General features: G+C 41.0%; 1 non-coding gene across 1 annotated transcript; it reads right to left on the bottom strand.

The window, feature by feature from the left end:
- Positions 1–2134: 2134 nt before the first annotated feature.
- On the bottom strand, positions 2135–2253 carry LOC145392649 (5S ribosomal RNA). The gene has a single exon (XR_013896053.1). It is a non-coding gene; the product is annotated as a 5S ribosomal RNA (ribosomal RNA).
- Positions 2254–20783: the final 18530 nt, after the last annotated feature.

Genomic DNA, 20783 nt, shown 5'->3' with positions numbered 1-20783 from the left:
TCCATCATCCATCCATCCATCCATCATCCATCCATCATCCATCCATCCATCCATCCATCATCCATCCATCCACCCATCTATCCATCCATCCATCCATCCATCCATCTATCCACCATCCAATCCTATTTTCCCCCAGCAGGGGCATAGGAACCCGGGGCTAAACCACTCAGTGACAGAATCCAAGGCGAGGGTGAAGGACTTAACATAGCTTCCTAGATCACTTGTAAATACTATGGAATTCTGACAGACTCATTCAGTGTAACATAGCTTCCCAGGTCATATACCATTTAAATCTCGTACACCCATTAAAACTAACATAGCTCTTTGACTCACCCATAAAAACTAACATAGCTCTTTGACTCACCCATAAAAACTAACATAGCTCTTTGACTCACCCATAAAAACTAACATAGCTCCTTTGACTCACCCATAAAAACTAACATAGCTCCTTTGACTCACCCATAAAAACTAACATAGCTCCTTTGACTCACCCATAAAAACTAACATAGCTCCTTTGACTCACCCATTAACTCTAACATAGCTCTTTGACTCACCCATAAAAACTAACATAGCTCCTTTGACTCACCCATTAACTCTAACATAGCTCTTTTGACTCACCCATAAAAACTAACATAGCTCCCTTGACTCACCCATAAAAACTAACACAGCTCCCTTGACTCACCCATAAAACTAACATAGCTCTTTGACTCACCCATAAAAACTAACATAACTCCCTTGATTCACCCATTAAAACTAACATAGCTCCCTAGGTCACATTCCCATACGATGTAATTCTAAATACTATCTATCTATCTATCTATTGCCGGACACCATAATCCCGTAAGGGGTGGCCATTTGACTTTGAGTTATTTGTTTTACAGGGAGGAGCACTAACACTCCACCAACCCACTTGTTGACACGTAGGGAGCACGTATGGTTTGGTTATATGGTTACCACCCAGTGTTGTAAATGGTTTCTTGGCTTACAGGAAACCATTTGGCTTGTCACTCAATGTTAAGCCACCTGTAAAGGAAAGAAAAGCAATAAAAAGTGACAGGAAAGATGGGAGAAATAGGAAGAGAGGAGGACAGGCACAGAAAAAGAATGACAAAGGCTAAGGAAGAAGTAGGCAGCACTACATCAAGTATGGAAACTAACATGGCTGCCTAGGTTACTCTTCCGTACCTTGAATTCCTCATTCACCCTTAGACGCTGAGTAGATGATGATGATGATGATGATGATGATGATGATGATGATACGTTTCCAGGATAGGGGTTGGGGAGGTAAAAGAACAGCCAGTGTGGATTAAAAGTCCAGATCGTGCAATATGCAGTATATATGGAGTGGAGAGGTATCATGAGAGAGGGGTGTACGCTGGGGGGAGGGCAGCGAAATGGCAGGGGACAGGGCGACATGGAGGCAATTTGTTTGTGGTCACCCTTTACGGGATTCTGGGGTCTGCCTGTAGATAAATAGATAGAATTTGCTGATTCAGTATATATATAAAAGTCAAACTCTATGTGCATTGGTAAGAGAGGGTATGTTGGGAGAACTAAGTGGAAAAATCGACCTATCCATAGCCAGACGCCTTAATCCCGTTATGGGGTGGCCACAACAAATCGCCTCCATGCCGGCCTGTCCCCTGCCATTTCACTGCCCTTCCTGCAACTTCCATCCCCTTGTCATATACCTGTCTACTCCATCCCTCCATCTCATCCTCGGTCTCTTCCTCCCTCTCCCCCTTTCCACAAACTCTCGCCTAATAGTTAGTCTCTCACTCTCCATCCTCTGTGGAAAAATACATAAAAAGAATGAATGAGGGGAGGGGGGAATGCAGAGATTATTGTGTGGGGAGTGCACATTCAAGTTGGGGGACCTTTTTTCATCTGGCCACACCATGGAAGGAGTTACCGGAGGGAACGGTGCAACAGAGCTAAGGTAGAAAGTAATTAAGCAACATTTATATCACCCTTGTGTTTATTTGAAAGTCGTGGCCACATAAATAATGACTATCCTTTCATTCATTCATTGCCAGACGCCATGTACCCCAGACGGGGTGGCCAAGGGCTTAGAGTTAACTGTTTTACAGGGAGGGGCACTAATCCTCCACCAACCCCACTTGACACGTAGGGATGCCAACAGCATCTGGTGTTCCAAGGCGGTCACCCATCCAAGTACTAACCAGACCCAACGTTGCTTAACTTCGCTGATCGCATGGGAAACGGTGCACTCAACGTGGCATGGCCGTTGGCTAAAAACTTAAATATCCTCGTTCATTCAATGGTCGGATTATATAATCATGCTTCCGTGAAGAATAACATCCCATGGTATATATACTCAGATTAATTGTACTCAAGTGCTCTTGGCGATATATGGGGGTAAAAAAAAAATCCTCATTTCCCCCCACCCCCCACTAAGAAATCAGGGGAGCCCTCTTATCCTCGCCACACTCCCGGCGCCCTTGGGAGGAGGGAAGGAGTCCGGAAAGGAGGAAAGGAAGGAAAAAAGGCGGGAGCAGTTATTATTATCTATACGGTATAATGCTTTTAAAAATGCTTTCGTGTGCAAATATATATGAAGTGAAAATAGTTTATTAGCAAAATATTTGGATAGGATTTGTGATTATTATAAATTAATACATTCTATGAGTATATAAACCTTGTCATTACTCTTCTGATTTGTATTATATTAATATCCCGTAAAAAACAACAACAACAACTTCAATCAGCTGCGTTAAATCCGCCTTACGAAATATTGAATTCAATAAAGTAAAATGAAATAAATTCAATGGCTATGTAAAAGTAACTATAGTAGTTTGTTAGAGTAGCTGAAAATAATTTATTTCACTGCACTTTCTCCAATTGAAACCAGCTAATAAATATTTATAAATGTATAGACGCCAAGCATCTCAACATGGCGTCCGTGAAATCGTCGCTTCTGAAGTTAATTTTATACTTTCTGGACACTGATGGCTTTCATTTTGAAGGTGTGTATTGTTGCGATAATTTTAGGTAATATAGATTAATTTGGGCATGTGAGAATATACATAGATAGTTTGTAAAAGTGTATATGGCCGATGGTGCCTGGGGAGGCTGGACCAGAGATGGAAATTATGCAGATTTCTTGGTTACGAGGAAGCTGGAGAAATACTTTGAGATGTAGAACGAGAGACTGACAAGGAGAGTGTATGTGAGGGAGATGGAATGGGGTAGGGGGAAAGGGAAACTAAGTATGAGATGTAGGTGATGGAGTGAGAGTGACAGTAAGAAATAGTACAAGTGTGCATCCTTCCCACAGCACTTCTTCATGACTAGCACCATGTTCTAGGTTTAATCCCATGTTAGAGTTTAGCATTCAAGCTGGAGAGATGGCAGTATTATACCTGGTTAAAATGAACAGAGTGTAGATGGAAAAGCCTCACTGTTACTATGAATTTTGTTAATTTTCGTTATTAGTCGGCAGCCATAAATTTTTGGAATTACACCCAACTAATGGACTTTAAAATTCATATGCTCATTACCTAAATTAAGTAGTTCTAAGCACTTTCTCTTCAGTAGATGTCCATTGCAAATGCTTTTTTTTATATACTTAATATATAAATAAATTTAGGAGAGATTTTGCTGCTACTGTCTCTGTCTTGTACTGCATCTGCACTATAATAACCTAACCTAACCATCCCAGCCCAAACAGACTTATAACATAGATGTGGTAATGGCTGAAAGTACAAGTGACAACCCCACACATTGTTAATAATGAAGTACAGTACTAAAGAGTACATTTGTGATGGATGTGTATAGAAGAGAAATTGCTTAAAATTGCATAAACTAAATGGTGAACTATTTAAGTTTAGTCTCTATAAAGAACACCACATTATTCAGTGCTCACTTTAACAGGGCATAAAAGTAGTCACTCCATTTTTAAATTTGAGCTGTAACAAGAGAATTACAGTAGGTCGTTTTTGTAGTTTCCAGGTTGGTGTGGAATGTACTGCATTTTACTGATTCCCTCATTATTTTAAGTGTTTGTATGTCACTGTAGCTGCCACAAGGGTAGCTGTGTTATTTAGCTTCATTGTATTAGTGTTGCTGGTCATGCACTTCTGCACACAGCATTCATCCAGCCAGCTTAGTCTCTTGTCAGTCCCTTAGCCTCACCAACTTCCATACCTGGTACCTCTCTTCTCCACACGCTCATCCACCATATCCCTCCACCTTGTTCTTGGCCTACCTCGTCTCCTCCCTCCTTCAAAGTTGTACCCTTTCTTAACGTGACAATGTTTGGATTGGCTCTGTTAGATAGGTATGGTAGGCTATATGTGAAGCTACAGAACTTGGTGATTTTTTTTTTTTTTTTTAGCCAGGATTATGAGGACATGAATGATGAGTGATTGGAAGCAAGGCCCATTGAATTGGACAGACTTTGGCTGTCTGGACGTTGCTACTTCCCTGCCCTAGGGTGGGAAAGGAGGTCTGGATGATGGTGGTGATGATATATTAGAGTTGTGATGAGAATGAGTTGATGGAGATGGTTTGGATATGTGGAGAGAATGGAGGATGACAACTGGATGCGTAGGGTGAGGTGTAAACGTTGAGGGTGGAGTTGTGAGAGGCAGACCACAAAAGACCTGGGATGAGGCCATAGAGTGTGATGTTAGAGATAAGAGGCTGAATAGAGAAGCTGTTAGAGATCAAGCAGCATGGAGAGCCGTCATTAAGTGATCAAGGCTGACACATGCAAGCAGGCTGGAGCCTTTATAAACGATACAGATGAAACAATTATTATTATTATTACCGAGGATGAGGTGGAGGGATGGAGTTGAGAGGTATATGAGGGAGGGGGGGGTGAGTTGGGGGGAGGGTAGTCAAATGGTGGGTGACAGAGCGACTTGGAGGCGTTTTGTCTGCGGCCACCCTTTGCGGGATTAGGGCGTCGGGCTATAGATAGATAGATAGATTATTATTATTATTATTATTATTATTATTATTATTATTATTACTGTATTGTTATTATTATTATTACAGTATAACCTCGATATAACAGACTTCAATAGACTGGAATTTGCTTTTAACAGACTCGAGGAGCTGCTGGACTAAATTCCTATATATCGGAAAAAGTCTGATAAAACCAGAAGCAGTCCGGACTGCCTGACCACTTCTGCTATGTTCACCACAATGAGGTAAATAAAAGACATGTTTATCAGTGTACAGTACAGTACTGTATTATTATATATATTATACCATTGGATTAATGTTTATCAGTGTACAGTACAGTATTATTATATATATTATACCATTTGATTAATGTAGTGAAGTTATAACACAGTACAGTACTGCAGTGGTAGTCAAAACAGTTTGAAAACCATTGGTGAAATCCGGACTAATGTCTGATATATCGGAAAAAGTCCGGATTAGCAGGGGGAAGTCCAGATGTCACTTCTATCGGAATTTTGCGTTTTTCAGAAAGGTTTGGGCCCCAATTAGTCCGTTATAGTGAGGGCTTACTGTATTATTATTATTATTATTATTATTATTATTATTATTATTACTGGTACTATTATTTTTATTAGTTTTAACTTTTGCCTTCCATAACATTGTGAAGAGAGTGTAACATGTATTTTTTGCTTTCCAGGGCATTGTAGAGTGAGCAGAGTGAAAAGCCATGAGCAGAACAAAATACAGTTTGGCTTCCACATTTATAGTGTACATCCATCCAACACTGCTGGCAGGTAAGGAGATCAGGATGATGATGATGATGATGATGATGATGATGATGATAATGATGATGATGATGATTGATGATGATGATGATGATGATGATGATGATGATGATGGGTTCTTTGCTTAGTCATCATCATCATCATCTAATCCTGTGTTGCTCCATGAGGAGCGTAGGAGTCCGGGGTTAGGCAAGTTGTTCCTGACATTTAAGATGAGAGTGACCAGCTCCACTCATCCCTGAGTAGCATTAGTTGAGCAATAAACCCCAACCACCCCTTGGATATAAACCTACACCGGCTCAAAACCCCTAAATAATGCAGTGGAAGTCTTGGAATATTGGTGGTCATCAAGTGGCAGCTTGTGATTATTAGGTACAGTTGGCCTTCATCCCACATCACATTCTGACTAAACTGGTGATGTAATTCACATAGGGGAAATACCCCTTGGTCTTACTAGGTTATCTTATTATTTTCCTGCCATATAACTGGTACAGTTGTTCTTGCTAATTAACCTTGGTCTTACTAGGTTATCTTATTATTTTCCTGCCATATAACTGGTACAGTTGTTCTTGCTAATTATCCTTGGTGTGTCTGGCCAAGCAGACCCATCATCCACCAGCAAGCAACTGCCCCTGCAAGGTTGTTCTGTACAGTGAACCAGTGTTCCATTGTGGTAGACACCACCTCACCACAGTGAGGCACAGGCAAGTGTGGTTTGGTTCCCAGATGAAAACCACAGTTGTGTCTCCAGCCAGTTAAAAGGGCACCATAGTAGGCTCCACATGTTCCCGTTATGTATGGTTACCACCCAGCATTGTAAATGTACAGGAAACCTTTAGGCTTGTCACACTGTGTATAGCCACCTGAGGTGAAAAGAAGGGTACAACTGAAAAGCAATAGGAAGGATGGGAGAAACAGGAAGAGTAGAGGGTACACTGAAAAAGACTGATAATGGTGAAGGAAGAAGTAGGCAGCAGTAGTGAGTGGTAGTGTAAATCAGGATAAAGTAGCAAACCAACCTTTCAGGAACCATTGGTACTCTGGTAGGCAGTTTTTATGTAAGATATTGTGTTCTAAACTTAGTGCAGTGATATCTTCAAACTTTTATTCATAGTAACTACCTCCAGGTGATTTTATTCACATACAGGCATTTCCCCTTGGTTTAAATAGGCTATTGCAGGTTATTCTCCATATAACTAATACTGTAAATTAGGGAAAGCCAGCAGGTTAGCTTTTTGGATATCAGTGGAACTTTATCATCATCATCATCATCATCATCATCTATGCTGTACTTCTTCTTCTCATTCTAGAATGGAACTTTGATAGTCAACATATACATATATACAGGTCTCCCTCGTTTTACGCTGTATTGTTTTATGATGTTTCGCGTTTACGATCCTTCTTCTTTAGTACCAAGTGTTCATTTTACGATTGAGCTCCCTCGCATTTATGATTGGGCATGTGAAAATCCCGCGCTCACAGGCAGATCAGCTGAGAGTTGAGTGGCATACCCGCCCCGCCCACACAGTTTCCTGCACTTTTGCCAGTCTCACCCGCATACTCATTCAACATACAACCTCTGTGCGTCTGTGTGCGTCAGTGCCCATGATATTACTATTTCTCCTGTTCTTCATATTTTGCATCCCTAGTGCCACCACCGTGATGTCTTGTAAACGCCCTGCAACATCTGGTGCTGGTGATATGAAGCCAAAGAAAGCAAGAACGTCCTTAACCCTGGAGTCTAAGCTTAATATTGTGAAGCGGCACGAAGCAGGTGAGGGGCAAACTCCATCGCTCGTTCCATGAGTCTTACACAGTCGACTGTATCAACTGTTATAAAGCATGCTGTCAACATTAAGAAAGCTGGGGAGACAAGCACGACTCTACAATACATAAAACATCATCATTATTACTGCATATTAGATCACTTGTATGGGTCTTGGGTTCCTTATACACGAGTCCAGGAACGCATCCCTATTTTTCCCATTAAACCTTAATTTCGCTTTACGATATTTCAGTTTACGATTGCCTTTCTAGGAACGCATACCAATCGTAAAACGAGGGAGACCTGTAATTCAATGCCATGCATCCACTGAAGGAATCCCTGTACTGGGGTTGGCCATGATTCAGCTAATGCTTTCTTTGGACTGGAAGCTAAACTATATGCCAAAACCAGCTAGCTAATTACAACAGTTGCTACGTACATACATACATACATATGTATATACAGACAGACAAATTTAGGGTGGCCATGATACAGCTGATGTTTCTGTGGACTGGAAGCTATACTAAATATCAGAACCAGGTAATTTTACTGTCCACCAGTTGCTGGAAATTGTTGGGACAAAAGAAATCTGGGATATATTGAGAGATTTGTAACAGTGTGAGTCTCAGCTTGGACTGTGATAGCCAGTGTTTCTTGAATATTTGGTAAACTTACTCATCTTTATGTGGTGACATTTGTGACATATTTAAAACTTTATTTTTTGTAGTTTCCTCAAAGAGTAGTAGCCATGGCCCCAGGTTCATTTGAAGTGTGAATCATGTGGACTGAAGGCTGAAGTTGCTCCCCTCCTGCAGTCCACCATCTTACTTTTATGGGATATGGAAGGAACTGAACGACATTTATATATCCAGGCAGCTGCCCTTTGATAGTTCACCATCTGCCTTGTGGGGGATAGGGAGGAAGTTATAGTGTTAGCACCACATGAAGGCCATGCTCCCCACCACCAAGGATGATGAGTAAAGCTGACAAATAACAAGGACATAATACATTCCATCCCAGAATTTGACACCTGTATATGTAAAGGTTTATGGATTTTAGTGTTTGCTGGTACCTTATTTATGTCTAATGGTGCGTCTTTCATATTTTCAGGTAATAAGCAGTTTGGGAAGTGTCACCACCACAACAAGCTTCATCTATTCTGCCTCCCTTCACTGCAAGCATCATCTCAGCATCATCTCCTCATAGCATCTGCACTCCATGGACCACTATTTCAAGATACCGTCCATTCTACATTTATTATTATTATTATTATTTATTTTTCTCATGCTTCTTAATGCTGCAGGCTCAAGCTACTCTGTTGTTATGGCCTCTGGGTCATTAACCCAAACCTTGTGGACTTCAGACTAAAATTGCTCTTCCCTTGCAATCCACTATGCTCTTTGGGGGATATGGAGGGAGTTGAAGGATGTTTGTATAATGAGGGCAGTGGTGCTGCCCATGTATATCAGTGCCACTACATGAAGGCATTCCCTCCCTCATACAGTCCAAGCTGTACCTTTGTTTTTATTCCTTGTAAATGTGTATAGTTGTTGTTGAGTAATCCCAGTCTGTCTAGTCAAGCAGACCTATCAATCACAGGCAAGTAATTGCACCAATAAATAATTTGACAGCCTGCAGCATTACTTTAAGTCCTCATTATAAGTCACATATATATCATTTATAGTTGCCATGAAATCTTTATTAACTTGTTGAAATATTGCCTTAGAAAAAAAGTTCCATTGCTACATAAAATACTAATTGGGCAATGAACCAAAAACTGATGTGCCAAATGTATGCATCAAGTTTATTATATTTGGGAACAGCCCAGGGTTTAATTTTGATTTTTTGTTGCCATTAAGTCAAGATTAATTTTTAATTTATAAAAGAATTGAGTCTTTAGATTTGCTTTGCTACCTATGAAAGCAATATGGCAGTTTACCACCTACTGTACAGATTACCAGTTGCAGCTAAAAAGGTGTCATGCTTTGGTCAATTTTTCCCCTATTCACTCCAGCAGCACAGAATTATGTTTTTTAATGCGAGGAAGAAGGAACCAAAGACCATGAGCCCGCAGTAACAGTTCCCTCCAAGAGAAAAACAAAATACAATAGAGAGCCAAATTCAAGATCCGATCATTTTGAGATGCCTGGACACACTGCGTTTGAAAGACTGGAGATCATAGGCAGCAGGAAATACAGACAGAGGGAGACAGTTCCAGAGCTGACCTGTTGCATAAATGAAAGACTGGGAGTAACAGTTAACTCTTGCATTAGAGAGTTGGACAGAAAAGGGATGAGAGTTTGCTGGCTTTTTAATGTTTGTTTGTTTTTCCTTTTTTTTTTTAATGAAGTCCAGAATAAGAAGAACTGACCTGTAAAATTTGCATTGCATTGGTATCTATAGAGCTGTTTGGCCGTTTTCTCCTCAAATTACAGTAAGTGTTACATGGAAAATTTGTGATGTTTCTGAATTCAGCCATAAGTTATAATGAGGACTGATTGTTTGGGAAATGTGATGGATTTTTTCTGTATATATTTTTTAACCCCTTAACAACTGCCCTCATTGATCTATGCTTTAAATTCAGTAGCATTAATGTTTTGAGTTGTTAAGGGGTCATCATGTAATATGTGCTCACCCATATATTTCAGTGCTTGAAGGGACGTACAAGGTGAGAGTCTCTTGCTTTTGTTGTGTTTAAGATTAAGCCGTTGATTCTGGGGAAGCCCTTTTTAATCTATACTTGCTGCCTTTACATGATTTTATTCAGCTTGAGAGAGAGTATTTAAAATGAAGGGGTTAGATGCATTCATAATAGTACTGGTAGTAATTCATGCAACCCCAGGCTCATCTGAATGTGGACCTAGTGGACTGCAGGCTGAAGTTTCCTTTTTCCTGCAGTCCACCAACCTTCTTTCAGGGAGGGATTTGAGGGACATTTGTATAACCAGTCTGTGCAGTTACCCAGCCATATCAGTGCCACCCCATGAAGGCATCCCTCACTAACAGTATAGCAGTAATAAAACCCATCAATAAACAGTGCCTCTCCTCTGCTGAATAAAATTGTTTCTTAGCTGCAAGAGTTAATGGAAAAGGACTTCACCTGAATTTAAGCACTTTAGGCTGCCTTCCACAGTTGATTTGCATACATACATACATACATTACATACATACATACATACATACATACATACATACATACATACATACATACATACATACATACATACATACTTCAGTTCATTTATGCATGTGTTAGGTGCATAATGCTGTATGGTAGTGAGACTTGGGCAGTAAAGTAGGAGGATATCTGCAGGCTCTAACATACAGAAGTGACAGTAATTAGGTGGATGTGCAGTGCATCCTTTAATGTGAGGCCTTGGGGGGTAGGTTTATGATGGATGAGTTAAGAGGAAGGATGGGGCTGGAGTGTATTGGTGGTGTGATGAGGAGGGGTAAATTGAGATGGTTTGGGCATGTGGAGAGGATCGGGGATGACAATTTTGTGCAGAAAGTGAGAAGTGTTAACGTTGGGGGTAGGGTTGCGAGAGGCAGACCAAAAGACCGGGGATGAGGTCATAGAGTGTGACCTCAGGAATAAGGGACTCAATAGGGAAGCTGCCACTGATCAGGCAGCATGGATAGCCACCTTTAGGTGACCAAGGCCGATACATGCAAGTGTGTTGGAGCCTTTATAAACAAAATGAAATGATACATGCATGCATACATGCATATATACTTTACATGCATACATACATACATACATATATACATACATATATACTGTATACCCCTGTACTGTCTTATGCCAAATAGGATTATTTAGAATGGGTGCTCAATCAGTCATGTTGGATCCGTTGGAAGAATATGTTCAGGTCCCTCCAAGTGAAAAATGCTGCATCATATATTGGTTTGGAGTCACCAGCACTTGAATATTAATCTGTACTGTTGTTGTTGTTGTTGTGGCCCCAGGCTCATTTGAACATGAACTCAGTGGACTGCAGGCTGGAGTTTACCCCTTCCTGCAGTTCATCATCCCTCTTTAAGGGGTCTGGAAGGGAACTGAGGGACATTCATACAAGTGGGCATCAGAACTGCCTGATTTTATTCATGCCACCATAAGAAGTGCCTCGTTATCACCTGTACAATGGAATTACTTGTACCAGTATAATTATGGGTAAAGTTGACAGCAGCAGTGCAGTCTGCCAAGGCTGTTTTAATAAGAAATTCCCACCAAGTTTGAATATGAACCTCCCACCAAGTCTGTTTATATAGGAAGTTCCCACCAAGTCTGTCTGAATACAAAGTTGCCACCAAGTCTGTTTATATAGGAAGTTGCCACCAAGTCTGTCTGAATACAAAGTTGCCACCAAGTCTGTTTATATAGGAAGTTGCCACCAAGTCTGTCTGAATACAAAGTTGCCACCAAGTCTGTTTATATAGGAAGTTCCCACCAAGTCTGTTTATATAGGAAGTTCCCACCAAGTCTGTCTGAATACAAAGTTCCCACCAAGTCTGTTTGAGTAGGAAGTTCCCACCAAGTCTGTTTGAATAGGAAGTTGGTCCATTTGGCTAAAAAGGTTGAGCACCCATGTTTTGGCAGCATTGTTAGGTTGCTTCCAGTTTTTCTTCAGTAATATAGTACGATACATAAATTTTTTGATAATCTGATTTACACAGTCATATTTGCCCAGTTTTTGACAACAGAAAGGGCTAGGCATTTACCTCTTCAGCCTGAGGATGTCATTTCTGTTTTATTCTTTTCACCATCCAATCATCGTCCAATCCATTAGTAGTGTAGGGGGCCGAGGTGAGGCCATTTGTGTATCATCCAGTCCTTTATTGTCCCTTCAGGAGTGCAGGAGGCTGAGACTAGGCCATCCATCCATCATACCATGAAGAATGTAGGAGTCTGAAGCTAGACTATTGAATCAGGACATCAGGTTTTGCCACCACCCATCTATCATTCAGCTCCTGAGTGCCTCACCAGGAGTGAAGGGGGACCCTAAGCTAGGCCATCCATCCATCATTCAACTCTTTACTTCCCCATCATGAGTTTAAGGGCCCTGAGCTAGGCGATCCATGCGTCATTCAACCTGCTACCGTCCCATCATGTGTGTCCCCTGGGGTTAGGCAGTCCATCTATCATTTAACCCTTTATTACCTCACCTGGTTAGTGCAGGGTCCCTAGATGGGGCTGCTTAGTCAGGACATCAGTATTGTTTTATTCTTGCTACCACCCATCTATTATCCAACCCTTTACAGAAGAGCAGGTGCCCAATGCTAGGCTGTGAAATGTGGACTGTAGCAGGGGAAGTATAGGCTATGGAGATGAGTGTTGTAGGTAGGGCAGTAAGATGCAGGTTCAGAGGTGAGGAAGGAAACAACGGGTGGTGTGGGTGGAGAGGAGTGTTTGGTGTGGAGTGGGGTGGTGACTGTAGCTCTCTGATCTTAACTTAATCCAGGTTTTAGTCCTTTCTTGGCTTAGTTTGGCTGGTTCATTGGCAGAATCAGATAATGTTGTGGTTCTGGCTTCTTTTTGTAACACATTTTGGTAACTAGCATCATATTCTAGTGTTAATAAAGTGTTTTAACTAAGTATTCAAGATGGATTAATGGCAGTTTTAGGCCAAGTTAGCTAAGCTGGTAAGGTTCAAGTCATGAGGTATGAAGAACTGCCCATCCCAAGTTGTTTTCAGAGCACAGGGGCATAAGACTAAGTTGCAATGGTCCAGAACATTTTAGGGTAGGAGACTGAGTGGAGAGGTGTATGAGAGTGGGAGGTGTGAGCTGGGGGGAGGACAGAGAAATGACAGGGGACAGGGCAACATGGAGGCAATTTCTTTGTGGCCACCCCTTTTGGTATTAAGGTGTCTGGCTATAGGTAGATAGATAGAGACTGACGTATGCCCCTGGTAGCATTGTATGTGATATAATAATCTCCAGTCATCTATACAATTTGAACCATATGTAAGCCACAGTTCATTCTGGCCCATGAGCTTTAGTAGACCAACAGGCATCTTCCCCATGTCATTCTACCAACAGTTTCAACATCATACCATCCTCATACACTCTTATCCCCCAAGTCTCATGAGTCATTACCAGTTATATCATAGGACTGTAGGTTATATTCTGAGTGGCTTTGTGGATGTCTTAACACTTCTTCTCTAGCAGTTTGTCTAACATATTATACCTCAGTATCATCTTATATGTTATTGAAGCAAAGTACATTGATATTAAGATGACATAAATAGCATACAGGAGAATGTTAAGGTATATTAGGGATAATAAATAGCTAAGGAACAGGTGTTATAAAGTCTCCTCTGTCACCTAGAACATTGTGTTGCATCTTTCCATTCCTCATACTTGTGATATTGGGTTAGGATTAGAGTACGAGCTTTATAATTATATTGATGTTAGTTGCTTACTTCACCCCAGATAAAGTCTTACTCTTGGTACCACAGGATGATTTGATTCAGCTTAAGGGAGACTTCTGATAATGAGAGGATTAGTGAGGGCTGTAGCTTATCTGTAGTCACTGTGTTTTCACCAAAGACCCCTAAGCCCTTTCGGTCAGGTTGATGGCCAGGTGTAGTCAAGAGTGGAGGGTAAATTTGACTAGTAACCAAGAAGACAGTTGTACCCCATAACTCACTGTCATGCAACCACAACTCTAAGATTGTAGGAGTGGCATAATTCCTAAACTAAGTCTGTGGCTAGCAGGAATAAAAAAATGACACAACATAGGCTGAAGGGGTAACTTTACACTGTTTCAACATTTGTACTATCAGTTTCTCTTTTCTTTTCAGATGGCTGCAGACTTCATCCTCTCCCTCAGTCCTTCCCAATCCTTCCTTTCCCATCCTTCATCCTTACCTTCTTCCTTCCCTCCATCTCTCCTTCCTCTTTCCAACTGGGGGCCAACCTAACATCCCAGCAGTGGCTGCCCAGGAGTCACCAACCTTCCCTCTACCCTCTTCCTTTCTCTCCTTCTGTGTGTGTGTGTGTGTGTGGTTGTGGCTTGTATTCTCATTGGCTTAAGGCCTCACTACCACCTCTTCCCTTATGGTTTATTTTGCATATTACACTGTTGTCAATATGTATAAATAATCTGGCAAGGGTGAGGTGGTAGGGAGTGTCCTTAACCAGTGGGAATATGAGCCATGATGTGCAGGGGTGGTGGGGGAAGGGGAAGGGCTGGGAGGAGGGGAGGGAAGGGTGGGCAGGGGTTTAGATAGGGCCAGATTACCCAATCCCTAACGGGATTATACGGGGTTGGCCTTGCCGGCGGGGCAATCTGTTTCCCCATCTCGGCCCCAACCCATTGCTTCTCTCTCCTCCTCCCAGCTTTACCGCCTTTCCCTTCCCCCGCCTGGCCAGCTCCAGTGGGTTTACCCCCCCCGGCCCAACACTTCCACCAGGGTGTCTGACCCAGTCACTCACCCCAGCCAAGATGGTGGTGGTGGTGGTGGTGGTGGGAGTGTGAGTGTTCTAGATGTATGTGTGTGTGGCAACTGAGCCACACACACATACATCCAAACATACACTCACACTCCCACCACCACCACCACCACTATCTGTGCTGTGGTGAAGCCCAGTGAGTGGAGGGTGTGGTGGCTGGCAGTAGCAGCAGCTACTGCCAGCCACCACACCCTCCACTCACTGGGCTCCACCCTGCTGGCTGGGGTGAGTGACTGGGTCAGACACCCTGGTGGAGGTGCAGCTGGAGCTGGCCAGGCTACCCCACCCCTGCACATCAGTGTGAATGAGTTCCTTCAACTAATACGTTTTCTCTTATATTTCAGGGGTAACTATTATATTTCTTTTTCAGGGGTAACTATTTTATTTCAGATTCTACACACACAGGACTTCAAACCAGGTAATTGTTTGTTTATATTTATTAGGCTTGTATGTCCCTTCACTCACAAGGGTGAGCACATTGTACATGTATATATAAACTTGTTTATAATAAATGTATACTGTTGTACTTAGGACTTTTACTTCCCTAGTAGTTACACCTATGATGATAGTATGGGAGAGAGAGAGAGGGAAGAAACATATGACAGAACATAAAGAGGAAGAGAAAGAGACAGAGGAACACATGATAGAAAATACAGAGGAAGAGAGAGAGAGGAGAGAGAAGCATATAACAGAATATATAGAGGAAGAGAGAGAAAGAGGAGAAACATGTGATGGAATTATCCTGTACAGAGGAAAAGAAAGTGAAGGGATAGAAACATACGACAGAATATACAGAAGAGAAACATCTGACAATATATACAGAGGAAGAGAGAGAGGAGATAGAAGCATACAACAGAATATACAGAGAAAGAGAGAGAGGAGAGACAGAAACATACAACAGAATACACTGTACAGGAGAAAGACACATGACAGAATGTACAAAGGAAGATAGGGAGATGAGATAAAAACATGTGACAGGATACAGTGGAACAGAGAGTGATGATACAGAAACATATGACAATATAACAATATACAGAGGAAAAAGAAACATATGAATCAACACACACAGGAATGTCGAAATATGTATACAGAGGAAGAGAGAAACATATTTATACAGAGGGAGAGAGAAATAAAAAGACAAAGTGAATGAAACAAGACCTGAAAGGATCAAAGATTAAGACACCATATAGTGGAATAATAAGACAGATGACGAGGCCACTTCCTGGTAGAACAACCTCTGGCAAGTACATACATTAAAAACTTAAGGTCCTGCCATACTTAGAATAATACCATATTATCCAACGGCAGGACTTTAACATATCAGCTTTACATTTCACACTGCTAGAACACAGAATGACACAGAAACTAAAGATACATGATGCAAATTCTTTAATGGAACTTTTCTAATACGAGTACAAAAACATAAACCGCAAAGGAAACAGCATTCAATGGTCGTACCCTCTAAGAACTTTGAGAATGAAGAAATTCCAACTGAGACTTAAAAATGGTAAGGTCGAAAGGCTGACTCCAATCCACATTTGAATATACTCAAAACCCTACAGTCTATCCATTCTAACTAGGCTTAAAACTGGCATCTCTCCATCTTTAATGCCAAGCTGTTACTTGAGATTAAAATTAGCATATAAAACTACTCACAACGTTTCATGGGAGGGATGTAGAACTACAGCACTGTCTTATTCTGCCAATGAGGTCAGACACCTCTCCCAAGTTGATGTGAACCTAGTATTATGATACACAGATGAAGTATCATATAATAATCACTAATGAACTGTTTCAGTCATTCTGTAAAGACTCTAATGGTAAAAATATGAGCTCAATGTGTACGATATAAAGCTCTTATATTCTAAGATACACCTAACACACAAATTCAATCCCTTCACTATTGACATTAAAGTTTATTCCTGCTGCCTCCAATGATTTGATTTAACTTTTCTCTCCTACTGTATTAGTTAATAAAGAGTATTTGTAGCCTCTCAAGTCTCTCTCCCTTACTGAATTACATTGTCTGAAGGTAGAATACTTAATGATGGCTATATGTAAACCCTGCACTTCAGTCACTCCAAGCAACTTTACTCAGTTCTTCTACTTAACAGTTTCATGAATGCTGTGCGACCCTTCAAGTTCAAAAACTCTCCCATGCTAAATAACACTGTCTGAAAGTAGCGAGAATAAAATGATAAGTTTGCCACTGGAGTCAAGTGGTTAAAACTGCAGTACAAGCTAATACTGTACTATCTTTGGGTCTTTGTGCTGACACTTTATATCTGATATTCTATTCATGCTACTTCCATGCATTTCTGATTCAGCTTGAGAGAGATTATATGAACAGAAATAAAAAAAGGCCCTATCAACTGCTATTACCCAAGTACTCTTCCTAACCTACTTAAGACACGACTTGAGTATGACCCTCCTCGATATCTTTTTGTTGTACTCTGTGTTGTGAGAATGAGTTGCATGAGGTGACTAAGTGTGATGTAGTGTGAGGAAATGCATTAAAGTGAGGATAAAGTGTGATGTAAGAAGGGGACTGATTGATCCGAGTGTGTTGTGGTGTTGAGCAGCATAACTCCCTACGAAGTACTTGCTCTAGTCTGACATCACTCCCTTCAAGATGGCCAGGCATTTCAGTAGTAACCACAGAGACTCATTCCTACCTCCAACTCTATGCTCAATGGATTTCACACAAAAAACTTAGTATGAAGAGCTGTGGGAAAGGCCCAGTTCCTTCAGATTAAAATAAACTGGCTATAGTAACTGAGGAGACTTGCTCCCACTCCAGAACTGAGGCTCACTGGACTTACACAACCAGGATTTGCTGTGTGGCCCATTCCACAGGTCATTACAGTACTCTGCTAGGTCAACCTTTTTATGTTCTCTGATTATAACTGGGGTTTCTGGAGTATTGAATGGTCTTTGAACGAGTGTGTGTGGCCCATTTCATTGAGCTCATTGAGCATGCTGTTGATAAAGTTTCTGTACACTACCTCACCTCAACATAAGTGGGAATTGGGATTTAGATGATGGTTGCACGAGAAATGGACTTTTTGGGTGGTTAGGTTGCTAGTTCTACAGAGAACTGATGGCTAGAATGGTGTGTGAATGTGTGTGGTCCATTTCACTGAACATGCCACTGATAGGTCTTACTTTTTATATTTACTTTTAATTACCCAGTCTCTCAAACTTACCTCAGCCTTTATATGTGGGAATTAGGATCAGAATGATGCTGACGACGGATGCCTTCAAGCAATGCCACTTATATAAACAGGAAGTGGAGCTGCCTGGTTAGAAAAACGTCTCTCAACTTTCTCACTGTCCCCAAAAGGTGACTGGTGACTGCAAGATGAGGGCACCTTCAGCCTGCAGTCTACCATGTTCATGTTCAGTTGAATCTGGGACTTCAACTAATACCACCAGGGTCAGGATGATAGTATTAGCAGTTCTTTGCACATTTTCTTCATTTCATAAAAATTCCATGCACACACTTTATTGAACTTTCAGTCACCATGCACACAGAGCAGTAGAAAGTTACATAAAGGCTAACACCTCATGAGATGTTTAGATTTTAACCCTTAACCCCTTCACCCTTGGAGCCAGAATCCCAAACCACACACAAGCTTTGAGGTAAACCAGACTGAGCTTTAAGTATAGAGACAACTAAAAACTGATTATTTTATGTACTTTAAATACTGGAGGTTTTACGCTGGGTTGCAGTGGCAATTTTGGGGTACCAGAACTCCAGAAAAAATTATGGCCTATATCATATTTACTCAACCATTATCAGATTATGCTCTGGCCCCAAAACTGATTAGAAAGTGAGAGTCACAAGGTACAATGACTGCCTCAAGGAAAATCAATTAATAATTATTGAAGGGCTTTGGTGGAAATTCTCTTGTGACCTCAAGGAATGAATTACCAAGTTTAAGGCTAACTGATTTATTTAACCCTTTCAGTACGACAGCGCCCTCGCACTGCTTGGGTTAATCCACAGCCGATGGATAGTGAATTCACTTTTTCTTTTTTTAATGCAAGGCAAATGGTACCAAAGGCTAGAAGCCCTGAAAACTATTCCCTCCAAGAACCTATTTAACTTAAGCAGCTCAACAGAACCTCAGTTTAAGCTATTCTAATGTAACCCTCAAGGGGTACAAGGGGTTAAGGGTTAAAATCTTACAAGGGATTCACAAACACTTATGATCTACTTCTTCTCGTAACTGAGAAACATAGGATATATTCTGCTCTCTCCTCTTCTTATCCGGCCTGAAAAAAAGAAATCACAGCTACGGCAAGAAATTGATCATAAATCTGCTGTGAATCAACATACTAAGCAATAATATAGAACTTATTTATATAATTCAGTCAGTCAGTCCTCTTATAGGTCAGGGATGCTTTCCAAATTGTCAAAATTTTCCCATACGAGACAGGGATGTACAAAAATACAGTATTGCAACTTTTTATAAAATACAAGAGACGCTCTCCAAAATATTAGAACTTTATAAGTCAGGGATGCATTGTAAATTATAAACATTTTTCTTGTATCAGACATAAGTCTTTAATCACACGGGGGTGATCCATAATATGACTGCCTTTTCAATACATCTGAGACTGCACACTGGGGGAAACTGGGAAATCAGCTTTTTATAAATGACCACCGTCCCCTTAATGTTTGGACTGTGCAGAAATAAGCAGACTAGCCTTGGGCCCCTATGTTCCAAAAGAGGCACTAAAGGACTGCATGATTTTTTGTTTTTAATATCATTCAGAATCTTCTCCCACTCGTCAGTTATAAAACATAGCATGTCTCATCATTGTTTTATTTCTCTTACTATTATTATTATTATTATTATTATTATTATTATTATTACTATTATTATTATTATTATTATTTGTAACTGTAGTGATAATAATTTCCCCACACACATCCCAGACCTATAAAGAGGACTTACAGCCATATAATTAAAACCGAGTGTGCCAGGTTAGGGACAAGGACCTATTCCTATGATAATTTCCCATACCTGTCCTTCTCATATCACTGCTGACTACTGTACATACTCTGGGATGCACGCTGATCACATTTAACATTTACAAGTGTACAAGTGATGGAGTGGACAGGTATATGAGAGAGGGGGGTGTGGGCTGGGAGAAGGGCAGTGAAATGGCATTGGACAGGACGACATGGAGGCGATTTGTTTGTGGCCACCCCTTACAGGATTGGGGCATCTGGCAATAGATAGATGGATAGACAAGTGATCAAAATTGGGGATCAGATACCCTGACACACACTGTTTTAACTATAAGGCTCTGACTGCATAAACATTACATATAATTGTACTAAACATCTCATGAGGTGTACATGTAAAGAACCACATCCAGGTACATTCTTCCCTCCCCCCCCCAACCCCTCACTGGGTATTTGGTTCCCATTAAATTATGACATTTTTATTGTGAAGAAATATATGGTATAGAGTTAAAATAATTGTTATATACAGGATGACCCATATAAAGCACTCCACCAGAAAAGCATGTGGCAATATCTTGTGTTAAGGGGATAGCTCAGCCTGCTGGTGTGGGTGTGGCTCTGGGAGTAAGAAATTAATGATGCAAAGTAGACAGTGTAGATGCTGATAACACTTAGCCATGCCAACACAAGAGAAACTGGCCACCAGAGTGGATTGTGCAGTGTTAAATATGAGCCAGCCTGTATATGGCAGGTAAAATGTTAACAATTCCTTTACATCATCTGTCTGACTTTGTATCAACTGTGGATTACTTCCTGGCAATTTTATTCTGAAACAAAATTCTTAGCAGTTCAACAGCCATGGTAT

Source organism: Coenobita brevimanus, chromosome 2 (genome assembly GCF_032717465.1).
Source record: "Coenobita brevimanus isolate Jiangsu-jjx chromosome 2, ASM3271746v2, whole genome shotgun sequence".
Classification (NCBI taxonomy): domain Eukaryota; kingdom Metazoa; phylum Arthropoda; class Malacostraca; order Decapoda; family Coenobitidae; genus Coenobita; species Coenobita brevimanus.
This window is presented reverse-complemented; position numbering and strand designations above follow the sequence as displayed.